Below are 12927 nucleotides of genomic sequence, written 5' to 3'. Positions count from 1 at the left end.
TAAAAAAAATAAAATTCGGTACAAATTTTTTACCTGAGCAGTGTTGTAAACCTTCGTATAGCAATCGGGAAGGATACTAACAGACCACGCGGGAATAGTGTAATTATTGTTCTCAAAATTAATTGTTATGTCATCTTTGTCATTTGCATTTCCAAAGAAACATACCCTTTTACCACTATACTCAAATAATGTTGCCTGAAAAAAGAAGAAAATATTTAGTTGAAAAACTCCTCTATATATTTGATAAATATTTATCAATAAATAAAATAAAGCTTACTATCATCATATTCCCATATTCAACACTAGCGTATGCCTTCAGGCACGGTGTAAATAATGTTAGGATTAAAAAAATAATGTTCGGATTAAATTCACAGAACTCTTCACAAAAACTCACTTTTACTTATATAATATATAGCTAGTTAGACAGATGTGCCTCATCAAAAGTGTAATTAACTTTTTTTAAAAAAAAGGATAAGGAGAGATTCTCTCTCTAGGACTCATGCATCACAATTGACAAACACATTTCCAGAGACATGGTTTTCATTTTTCTTCATCTTTCTCACCTCTAGGATTCCCAAATTCCGCATACATATATACACACACATTTGCAGAGATCAAAAACCCACACTTTCTCTCACATTTGCAGAGATCAAAAACCCATAATTTGTATCATCATCAAAAACTCACACTTTCTCTCTCTGTGCAAAAATGGCTTCAGTGATATACACACGTTTCTTTTTTTGATCTCTCATTTTTAACACCATGTGAGAGTGTAACTTAACTGGTTTATCGAGATGTAAGTAACCAATTCTTTTAAAATACCTGTTTCCTACCTCCCCGAATTTCCAAGATTCAAGTTCATGGTACCTCACTCCCCTGTTCCACAGAGTGCACAAATAAGACATCTAAAAGCTTAACACTTTCTCAACATCCAGTTACGAGCAAGAATTTTAAGACAAAATTCCACTTACTTCTGAGCAAGGACAGGACCAGATTTCATACATCCGATATGCACCCGTGGCTTTTTCCTATATCTTGCCAAAGTTTCTCCTAGTGTTGCTGTAAAATTTACAACATCTTACCCAATGCAACAAAATAAATAAATCATTTGTAGAGTTACAAACATATATAATTTCATTTTCAAGTAAAACTTGTTGAATCAATCATATCAGTCGTAGATTTGAATTTAGAGGTTCATATGAACATGGGCATCTGAAGTTTCTACCCCGATTGGGAATTTAAAAGTTGTAACACATTGAGTGTCTTGCATCTATGTATTGGATTTTAGACCTTCATGTATGCATTTTATTTTTATATCAAGTACTAAAAACAAATTTCTTACCTATATTTACATGAACATCATCATCAACTTTGACATAAAAATCTGCATCCCATGAAGCAACAGCAGCAGCAAGATATGACTGTCTTCACATAAAAATCTACATCCCACGAAGCTTGAGTCTGCATAAAAACCCAATTCAAGTAAAATTAATACATTAAAGACTATCAAATCTTATGAATTTAATAGTTTGTTGAACTTAATTAGCAAGAAAAACAGAGTAAGGGTGTTGAATACTCACAGAGGCCGACTATAGGTGGTAAATTCGCAAGCTTTGAATAACTTATTCCCTGCAGTGTGAGATAAAATCGACATGAGATCTTTGAATAACTTATTCTTTGCTATATATTTTTCTGGGATAGTATATGACCCCGATATGTGACATAGAACAAATAATTTTCCTAGCCGTTTAGTTGTGTTTCTGTTTGTAGTTTTTTTGAAAAACGAAGACAATGAAAAATTCTAAAAATGGCCATCATTTAAATATTTATGATTATATATACATATGAATACTCGAAAATAAGTACTTGTTTAGTTGCGTTTTCATTTTCTGTCATCTGTTTTTCAGTTTTGGAAAAATACCCAGAAATGTGACATAAAACTGGATAATTTTCCTACATAGCCATATCAGAATATTTTCCTAAAATTGGTTTTCTGCAGACAGGCATTGATTGGAGGAAATTATGGCCTTCTCAACACTACAACATTTATCCCCAATTCGGATTATTACGGGTTAGTCAATATTGAGATTTTCTAAAACCCTTTACTATTTAATAAAGCTGAAATTATCATTTTGACACATTTATTCTATATTAATGTTTGGTTGGCTCTTCTACAGTGCTCTTCTGTGGCATCGCTTAATGGGAAAGATTGTACTTCAGACCACTTATGACAGTTCCCCTTCCACTTAAGAAAGAAGTAAGCGCAATATTCTTAACCTTTTTTAGCTTAATTTCTCTTTCTTCTCAATAATATATCGTTTAGCTATCACTTCATTAATTAAATTCATTTACTCTATTTTATCTCAGTCGGGCATTTCACTGCTTCTAATCAACATGTCAAATTCTACTACCTATGAAGTTTCGGTTGCGGATGACTTGAACTTCTATCCTGACAACTATGATGATAACCAACAACAAATCCACAGGGAAGAGTACCACTTGACTCCAACAGATGGCAATATTCAAAGTGATGTGTTGATGTTAAATGGTGTCCCCTTGGTGCTCATAGAGTCAAAGGATATACCAGTTATGTATCCAGTGCTCGTGCATGCTTCAAACCCTATCAGTGTTGCACCTGATTCTATTGTTTTTGCAAGTCTTAAAGATTTCAAAGCACCAGCTTGTTCTTAGGAATTTTTCTTTATGTCACGTTATTAGAGATCTTTGATTTATTTATTTATTTTTTGGGTATATATTTACAAATGGTAATAATGGGATTCTCTTATTTTGTTTCATTTCATCACATTAATCAGAAAACAGAAGTTAAAAACACCATGAAATGTCACATTTCTGGGTATTTTGAATAATGCCCTAGGGCTATGTAGTAAATAATCAGAAAATATTCTCACCTAATAATCAGAAAATTTTCATTTTCTGATATGGCTATGTAGCCATATTCTCACCTAAATATTCTCACCTACATAGCCATATTCTCACCTAAAAACACTTAAATTAGGTGAGAAGTGTTTCATTTTCTGTCATCTGCTATGAAAAATGAATAATGCCCCTGCTCTCATGAGTCATATCCCCAGTTTAAGGTGAATACATAATGAAATGGATTGAAAATTTTATTACGCATGTATAGACTGACTATGCATTTTTGTGGAAATGATGATAAACAAAAATGAACCCAAGTAAAGGATTTCAAAGCAAACTGAATATGTTCGCAATTAGAATCTCACCTGGAAATTTTTTGCTTTCTTCGCAAGCCTTTGAAGGCAAAATCTGAAATTTCAAGCAGAAACTGAATTCATTACCCAACTAATAAAAAACGCAAAACTATATGAATTGATGATGATACATGTTTTCTTCTAACTGGGCTTAGCAGAACTAACAAAATCATGTAAATTAATGATACAGAAAGATGGAAGAAAAAAAAAAAGTTGTTCACGATTTATAGACATGAAACCATAATGAACAATATGACATGGTAATCTATATAACAAAAGAAACAAACACATAAGAATACCATGTAATCCTCTTTATCATCAAATGTTGTTTCATATTTGTGTGGGTGTGTTTTGAGTTATTGACTCCTAATATTATTGTTTCATACAAATTTAACTAAACCCATCAAATCCATTTCAAATTATTAGAAATCAAAACCCATCAAACCCATTTCAGAAATCACAACCACTCCAACCACAACAATTAAAATAGCTTACACCGAATTAAAATTAGAGACTTACAGTTTCACCATCTCTCTGCATGTACTTTGGGAAGACAAATTATTAGAAATTAGAAATCAAATTATTAGAAATCCATTTAACTTTGAATTTCTGCGAATTAAACCCATCAAATCCATTTCAGAAATCACAACGTACTCAATTTTCAAACAGATATAAAAATGCATGACACAATGTCAACCAATAGCTAAAGGATCAACTATGGAATAAGTACAAAGCTAAGCACAAATTTCAACTTATTGTCTTGTAAACCTTTTGGCAATCCTAGAATAAAAATATATGGGAGAAAGAAAAAGAATATTACACAGTTGCAGCAACTGGGTTCCTTGGCAATCACATAACTAAGCCAATTAAGTATTACCTAACGGGTCAATTCAAAAACTCATCTACAAAAAATAAATGCACAAATAGATAAATAAATAAATAAACTTTTAAAGGATATTAGACCTGGTTTGGAATAAGTTATTTTAATAATTTTTAATTTTTTTATTAAAATATAAGGTAAAAAAATTAATATATTTTGAATAACTTTTTAATTTTTTATGAAAAATTGTACAAAATAGAGAGAAATTTTTTTCTTTTTATTTTTTGGTATAGGTCGTTTACTTTTAAATTTTTTTTTTGATTTTTTAAATTTTAAGCTAAAATATTGAGAGCTAAGTCAATGAAATTTTCAAAAGACAATGAAATTCTTAAACTCAATTCAGAATTAAAGGAAAAATGAATAACTCCATAGAATTGTTCAAATCTCTAGTTACAGAAGCGAATTTAAATGCCAAAGAATGAAAATCAAACCTAGAAATGAACGAATCCAGTTGATCTTGAACCACAAAATATCTATAAAATTCAATAAAATATCTATATATGTACATACGATCTCCCTCTCTGTATTAGTGTGTGTGTAGTAAAGATTAAATCATGCTGCATACTTCTAAGCATATCTTCACACAAACTCACAAGGTACTATTGTTGACTTCCTCATTGACTTGTTACATTTAAAAACAAACACAGGTCTTAATCTCTGCAATTTCCAAATCAAAGAAGATGCAGAGCAATCCCATTGCTATATTTTCTTTCTGTCAAGAGGCTATTTACAATCTCAATTATGCCTAATTATAGATTTTTTCTTTATATAGTGAAAAATTGAACAAACAAAACAACACCAACAACACCACCATCAATCCAAATCATCAATCGACTAAAAACACAACAATTAGTTACCTTACCCGTATTTTCTCTACCACGTTTGCCTTGTCGCTCTTCACCATCGACAGTTACCTCTGTTTCATGAATCTTCTTCTCCAACACACGTTCCTTTTCCTTTGAATCCTTATCTTTTCGCCCCAAATCTTTTTCAGACTTTGCTGCTACTCTTACTCTTACTCTTATTCTTAGAATCCTTAACTTTGCTGCTACTCTTACTGTTTTCTTTCTCTTCCACTAAACCCCCACTTGATTCAATCTTCTCACCACCACCACCATCGTGCTTTCTACTACTTTTACTCTTCGAATCAACCAAAGCTTTCGACTTTGAAGTCTTATCCCCATCAATCCTTGAACTTTCCACTTTCAGTAATTGAAAAAAGGAACATGATACTTCAAACATAGAGAAACAACCCACGCATTGCTCTCCTATCCTACGTAATAAACTCCCAAGTGTTCATAACTAACCTACCTAACTCTTAAAAAAGACAAAAAGCATTGAATGGAAAAAAAAACGTTCCACTCTGCTCCCCCAAATGATGAGCTAACCAACATAAAACCCACTCCAAAATGTCTGGAAAGTTGTTTCCTCCAAACCATTTGGGTTCAAATATATTGCACCCGAAATTCTCAGTGGCCATAAATTTAAAGTTAGCAGCATGTTCCTAAAATAATACACATGAGAAGCATCTATAAAGAAGTTACACTTACAGGTATTGCCAGGGCAACAGGATCCACTGGAACATTGAAGGGCTCAGCAGCATCCATTTTCATAACCATCTTAATGACCTGTGAACACATAAGATGATTCATTAATAAATAAGTAAAAATGTTGTAACCACATTTCAAGCAAAGATTGTGTTTACATAGGTGTCAACAAATATGAAATACATGTATATAAAGGTCGTACCCAATGCATACTGCTCCCATTAGACATCAACAACAGGGCGGTTTTTTATTCTTGCTTTTCGTATTGAGGATCCTGATGAAGCGAGTTTGCTTCTTTTTGATGCGTCCTTCCATTCTGCACCTGTTCTGCATTGCTACCTGGTTCTATACTGGAGGCAACTATTCCACCTATTAAAAATAATTTATAAAAATAATTATCAGCAAACCCAAAATAATTTATAGTTTTTTGGGTTATTTATCATTATAAATTATTTCACCTGATTAGAAATAATTATCATTATAAATAATATTTCACTCTGAATCTTCGGTAATCTCTCTCCCGCTTAAGTTTTTTGGGTTATTTAAAATTTTAATCTGAGTTTATATGATGATAAATTCAGATCTTGCTACTGAAAATAATCAGGTGAAATAACCCAAAAAACTCAGATTAAAATAATTTATCATCAGGTGAAATAAATCTTCTGTTACAAACCCATCAAGATCTGATAATCCAATCCACAAAACAGAGAGACAGAGAGAGAGAGAGAGGTTTTACTTTCGGGTATGGCGAGGGTTTTGGAGAGAGAGCTTCTCGTATACCAGAGCGTCGAACAGAGCTTCTCGTATACCCTACAACAACACATTTCAATTTTCTTTTTTTTTTCCCTTACAAAAACCCTTAACAAAAAATCCCAAATTCTACAACAACAACAACAACATCCCAAATCCCAAATTCAATTTGTAGTTATATACCTGGTTCGGGTCGGAGACAGAAGAGAGTCCGGCGGGACTGAGCGGCGAGAAGCGAGACTCGATCGTCGGAGAGAGAGACTCGACTCGATCGTCGGATGGAGGGAGGTCGGTCGGTGACAGCCTCGGTCAGGTCGAAGAGAAGGGTTGTAAGGGAAGGAGGAGTGTGGGTATCAAAGGGTTCGAAGGGTCTTCAATGGCTGTGGTGATGAGAGACACTCTGACAGAGAACGTGGGAGAGAGGGAGAGATGAACTCAAACGGGTGGGAAATGTATCTCTCATTCATCTTGGCCGTTGATCTAAACTCAGGATTCATCATGGCCCTTAAAACCAAATGTATCTCTTATACATTTGGGACATTTTCAAAAAGCTTTCTTCCATATTATATAGATTTCTAATCACAACACGTGTGAGTAGGGACAGAATCAGAAGGGGTCAAAAAAACAAACAAAATTTTTTTACCATATACATATGCACATATGAATATACAATATGATATATAAATTACGTATATACACAAAAAAAAATTTAAATATCATAGAAGTAATTTCTAATAGGAAAAAGTTTTTTTGGCACAAAATAAAAGGGGAGCCCCCCATCTCTCTTTATATTGGTGTCATCTCTAATAGAGGAGATGGAGTTGCTTAAGATGTCCCCACTTGGGTTGATTCAAATTTCCTAAAAAAAATATCATAATAATGTATGTAAATAATACATGTAAACGAAGAATATGGTTTACAAAAATTACATAAGAGTTTAAGTTTATTTAACATATTCATCAAGGGGTGCATCGTAATCATATGTTGTAGCAATGTAAGGACCTCTCGATACCAAAATTAGTACCACCATGGAACTTCGTGGAAAAAATATACAATTAAGAAATTATCTATTCTGTTGTAGAATTTTATGCGAAACAAAATGAAAAAAAATATTTAACTACAAACCATAAAATAGTCTTGTAACGTGCCACCATATTGAAAAAAACGTGCAACTGCAAAAATAAGATCTTTAGTAGTTCTGTGTGGAGTTTTTTGACCCTAACCCTTATACCTAATTAATTCGTGATACAAAAAATGATAATAAGTACGAATATTGGTTTAATACAAAAGTATGATACCAGTAAAGAAATATCGAATATTAACACTACAAGAAAAAGCACTATTGGCGACTAAAAAATAACATTTCGTCGCTGAAAGTATAGCATTTGGCGACTAAAAATGCATTAGTAGCCAAAAGTAAAGATTTTTGGCGACTAAAAAAATTTAGTAGCCAAAAGTATAGGTTTTGGCGACTAAAAATCTGTTTGGTCGCCGATATATGGCTTTTAGCAGCTAAAAAAATTTTAGTAGCCAAAAGTAAGGCCTTTTGGCGACTAAAAAATATTTAGTAGCCAAAAGTGAGGCATTCAGCGACTAAAAATCTGTTTGGTTGCCAAAAGTGATGCTTTTAGCGACTAAAAAAATTTTAGTAGCCATAAGTTTGGCAACTAAAAAAAATCAGTAGCCAAAAGTGAAGCATTCGGCGACTAAAAACATGTTTAGTAGCCAAAAGTGAGGCTTTTTGGCAACTAAAAAAAAGTTTAGTCGCCAAAAGTGGTGATTTGAGCGTGGAAATTTTTTTTTTAACGACTAAAAAATAATTAGTAGCCAAAAGTATAGAATTGGCGACTAAAATTATGTTTAGTCGCCAAAAGTGGCCTCCTTTTTTTTCTACTAAATAATTTATTTTTACATAAAGAGCATTGATAGAGACCCCCTCCAATCACCACCCCCACAACCCCTACACACACGTGGTGGGTGGTGATTGGAGGAGAAGGGAAAAAAAAAAGCAAAAGAAAAAGTAGCCAATCAACAAAGAGAGGGGGTCAAAGAGGGTGAGGGGAAAGGGGGTCTTAAACATTTTTGTTACATAAATTATGTTCAATAAAAAATAATTATGTTTATATATATACTTTTATATTAATACGGGTCTAAGTACTATATAAATAATATATGTTGCATATATAATCATATGATGTTATGGAGGTGTAGTGGAAAGAGTGTGTTGTATAATGTTTATGGTGTGGGAGGTTGATGGTTTGAATCTCCACAAGAGCAGGGTGTAATTTTTTTTTGAGTATTGGCGACTAAAACATTAGTCGGTAAATGTATAATTTAAAAAAATATAATTGACTATTGGCGACTAAAAGTTTAGTCGCCAAATGTATAATTTAACAAATATAATTGACTATTGGGGACTAAAGTTTTGGTCGGTAAAGACTTGCTTTTTGGTGACTAAAATTTTTTTAGTCGCCAATACCTTTCCCGACCGATTTCCAGCGACCAAACCGACGACTAAAAAATTTAGTCGGGGAAACTAAAAAACCGACTTTTGGCAACTAAAAATTTAGTCGCCAAATGTGTTTTTTCTTGTAATGTAACCAGCTGCTCCAATTTTTAGTCCACCTCTTAGGAATGCCACTGCTAGGATGGAATCCATCACAATACCAAATAGGGAAAAGTTAGGGACCATGAAAAATCTTTCATGAAAATAATCATGAAAGCTTTGTGACCTTTGGATTACCTTGATTAGTGTGTAGTGCTTTATTTTATGTGTAATTCAAGGGTCACAAATCTTTCATGATTATTTTCATGAAAGATTTTTCATGATACCTAACATTGCTGTACCAAATATTGCATGTGTTAAATCTGTCAAAATAAAATTAAAATTATAAACATATTTACTTAAAAATTATAAAAATTAAAGAATTAAAAAAAATAGAAAATATGAATACCATTCCTTGGAGGATTCGATTGTTGGCACATGATCCATGGTACTCCAATCTGAAAAGATTGAGCTAGATCAGCACACCAATTTATGTATGATTTTCCCTCATTTTCATAAGACCACAAAACATTGCCATACTCGTTTTCAATCTTTCTTTCTTTTCTTTTTTTTTCTTTTTTGGAATATAGAAGAATAATTATATTAGTAATAAGAACATTCAAACAACTACAGCCAATAAAATATATACAATAATATCATAATACTACAAACATACCTGTGCAAGGATTATAGGTCCTCCTTGAGAGGCAAAGAGACCTTCATCTCTTACCTTTTTTTTTTTTTTTTTTTTTGTGATCATCAAAAGAGAACCTTTATTGATGAAACAACCAATACAAAGTAAAAGTATTACATCAAAAAAGGAAGAAGGGGATGGTGTAAACATCATCATAGCTCAACTTCCGAATCCCAAATATGTTGGCACCAAGAAGCAAACACAATCATCTGATAGCACCACCTCAAAGCTGGTGAGAAACCAACCATAAAGAAAGCTAAAAACAGAGCAGAAACAATAACAGACCACCACACCCAATCACGTACAAGACATAGCAGCCACCCACTCCCGGCTATCTCATATGCATAGCCTCACTTGACTCAGATTTTCCACAATGTGATGCACTAAGTAATGGAGAGTAGGCATAGAAGACTTAACCCATAGCCTAACCTCACTTTCACTAACTTACCAAGCTCATTCATATTTGGTTGGTGGCCATTAAACACAATCTCATTCCTTAGTCTCCAAGTTGACCACAACATTGCTAAAGGTACAAGCATCTAGATTTTCTTCACTGATTTCTTGTGCTTGATTCCCAACCACCAAGAGAGCACTCCATTCATTGTAGCAGGAGATACCCAGCATAAATTCCACCACTATAACAGACAACCCCAAACCTTCCCTATCTCGGGGCACCGCACAAAAAGGTGATCCACAGACTCTTCAATAGCTGATCAAGCAATATCAACATTGTTACCTAACACCCCAAATCTCTGCAGAACAGCAGATGATTTAACCCTACCTCTCCAGACCAACCAACTCATGAACTGTGCTTTAGGTGGTGCCACATTATTCCATAACATCCTAGGAACCAGTAAACTAGGGCCAGAGTTTAACTAGAACTAGTCTCTCACAGATATCATTGTAAACTCACCAGAGGGGGATGCAGTCCACCTTACTACATCACACAGATCCTCATTCAACCTAGGAACATCCCTTGTCAACACTTGCAGCTTCCTTACCTCCTCTTCCTTCCAAACAAATGATGACCTTCTAAACTGTAGCCTCCAGCCACCAGCTTTGTCCCTCATTTGCATAAAGAAACTCAGTTTTCCTTCTTTCTCCATTGAAAGCCTAAACAATCTCGGAAACTCCTCTTTCAGCTGTAGAACCATAAGCCACCTATCATGCCAAAATTGAATCCTGCACCCATCCCCAACCATAATCTTATACTTAGAGACAAAAAACTGAAAAAGCTCAGGATTAGATCTTGCCACACTCAAAATATCACTCCACAAAATAGATTCCTTACCTTCCCCATCCTTCAGCGGTAACCATCTGCCCCTTCAGCCCCATACTTACTTATAATAACCTTTTTCCATAGTGATTTATCCTTCACCCATACCTCCACCACCACTTTAGTAACATACATTCATTTGTATGCCTTGACCTCCTTACAACTAGCCTTCCTTGGCCATTGCTCATTGTTACATCCTTCTATTTTACCATATGAATCTTTCTTCTTAGCTCTGAGCTACCACATAGGAAAGCTGCCTTCATCTCTTACCTTGTCAACAATCAAAGTTGTGAAAATCTTCATCTCATTTTGAAGTTGAAAATAATTGAAAAATAGTTATTGAAATATAAAGATTTTTTATTTTTTATATCTATATAAAAAAAAAAAGTATCAAACACTTAATTGTAAAATTCTTACAATTACCTCAAACACTTCATTGTTAGTCCTGAAGGTAATGCCCAGCAAATTGTGCAACCATATCGGAACCCTCAATAAGATGTAAGCAAATAAATTAAAATAAGAAAATTTATTTATTTTTATAAAATATTATCATTATGTAAATTTAGATATTAGGAGAATTATCCATAATTCCATTATATTAGGAGAATTATGCATAATTCCATTCTGCGCACGCACACACACACGCATACTTTCTTCATCTTCAACCATGCTCTGTTTCTCTGATCTTGAATTTCATTTTCTAACTCGAAATTCGATTTTCTAAGTTGAATTTTCTCGACAAAGTTGCAGCCTTCGCAAGATTTGATCGACGATGAAACAGAAATTGTTGAGTGAAATTAGGTTAATTGTTTGATCGAGCAAAGAGAAAAAACAGAGAGATGAGAAGCACGGGCAACAACGCTCTGGATACGATAACCGCTACTCCGGCTACGCAACTGAGAATCGTGTGCCTCAAGCTTCGATTTAGGTAAACAATTTGATTCAAATTTTAATTATAATTTACATTGCTTGTTGTGGTTAATGATTTAATTATGTCAATTGTATATATGAATCTCTCAAGTTTCGAATTCTAATTTTAAGCTTTGTATAATCTGAACCTTTAGGTTCAAGATCTGTTGATTATCTATGTTATGTTGATCGTTTCACTTTGTTTGATATGGTTTTTGGAAATTATATTTGTTTAATGTTTTTTAATTGTTTTTTTCGATTTGATGCTGTTTTTGGTTTATTCTATTTTGACTTTGAAAGTTGACTTGTGATTCTGAAATGTATACGGTTTTAGCTTGTTTTGGATCTGAAGTTGGAGTTCTTTGCATGTTGTTTCTTTCCATTCTTTTGCTAGCTAGAATGGTCTCTACTGAATAGGGCAGCTATTGAAGAGTGTAGGAGAAGCAAGAGATAGATCTTACCTTTCTAGATGCAGCTTCCCTCTGTGAGTTGACTAAGGAACTTCTTCTTTGTGATAGCCTTTAGTAAGTAGTAGAGTGAGGCCTCTGCTCTGGATTACTGAAGGGACTTATTAATACATGGAAGATTGAAGCTTTTCAGTGATTTTGTTATAGTTTTTCATGATGATGTACCAATTCGATGAAATTCCAAATTTCTATATGAAAAAATTGTTAATTTTTATGGTACAAATTTGTAACATATTATCATGACAAACATTGCTGCTCATGACATAAGTGTCTGATAAGCTCCAATGTTTGATTGTTTCTAGCTTATCAATTTGGTGCTATCTCTTTGGCTAGTATGTTAGTGTTACTTCGAAATTTATTATGTTGTTAAATTTAAAATTCAGTTGCCTTTGCCAATTTAATATGTTCTCATTAGCAAGAGGAATGGATTTCAGTTAGAGTGACAAAGATGGGCTCAACAGTTTCTTTGTCAAGAACAACCTAGACTTTTGCAGCTAACTTGCTATTGTGTTAATTTTTGTGTGTTTGACACTTTTGTAAAGAGTATCATCAGTTATTACTATGATGTTGCCATTGTTCAGAGGCATTAGATGTTTGCCATGTAATCTGTTATTACTATAATGCCTTGA

The 12927-nt window shown here is 33.5% G+C and overlaps 2 long non-coding RNA genes across 2 annotated transcripts; both read right to left on the bottom strand.

The window, feature by feature from the left end:
* Positions 1-426: 426 nt before the first annotated feature.
* LOC114305319 (uncharacterized) lies at positions 427-3353 on the bottom strand. Its single transcript, XR_014343301.1, has 3 exons — positions 3243-3353; positions 1581-1629; positions 427-1461 (listed from the first exon to the last, which is right to left on the bottom strand). It is a non-coding gene; the product is annotated as an uncharacterized LOC114305319 (long non-coding RNA).
* A 1096-nt stretch (positions 3354-4449) lies between these two features.
* LOC114266384 (uncharacterized) lies at positions 4450-6828 on the bottom strand. The gene is made up of 4 exons (XR_014343300.1): positions 6591-6828; positions 6394-6467; positions 5860-6026; positions 4450-5738 (listed from the first exon to the last, which is right to left on the bottom strand). It is a non-coding gene; the product is annotated as an uncharacterized LOC114266384 (long non-coding RNA).
* Positions 6829-12927: the final 6099 nt, after the last annotated feature.

Source organism: Camellia sinensis, chromosome 10 (assembly GCF_055761805.1).
Source record: "Camellia sinensis isolate YWXY chromosome 10, ASM5576180v1, whole genome shotgun sequence".
Classification (NCBI taxonomy): Eukaryota; Viridiplantae; Streptophyta; class Magnoliopsida; order Ericales; family Theaceae; genus Camellia; species Camellia sinensis.
This window is presented reverse-complemented; position numbering and strand designations above follow the sequence as displayed.